This window comes from Orbicella franksi, chromosome 5, assembly GCF_964199315.1.
Source record: "Orbicella franksi chromosome 5, jaOrbFran1.1, whole genome shotgun sequence".
NCBI classification, from domain to species: Eukaryota; Metazoa; Cnidaria; class Anthozoa; order Scleractinia; family Merulinidae; genus Orbicella; species Orbicella franksi.
This window is the reverse complement of record NC_138149.1, coordinates 32,555,681-32,556,023: the sequence shown is the minus strand read 5'-3', so window position 1 is coordinate 32,556,023 and position 343 is coordinate 32,555,681.

The following is a 343-nucleotide window of genomic DNA, read 5'->3' as shown; positions in this document are numbered from 1 at the left end:
CCTGGCATTTTAATACACACGACACGGGGTGTAGTACATTTGTAATTCAGAACTTCTGTTTATACAATACTAGATGAATTCTCAGTGGTTTTCACTGATAAGAATTTTTTATTACTTTCTCTTAACTGGCAATAAGAAGAACAAATAAGAAGATTATCATTATCTTACGAAAATATGAATAAGAAATTAAGGAGGCTTGCATCTTCGAAAAGCACCATTTCACCCTAGTAACTTCATTTTCGTTTGACTTAAAAACCGCCCGGTAGATTTTTTTAAAATGGGTTTCTACAAGCAGCCAAACTACCATACTTCAAAATGCTATCCACACTACATGTACTAAAGC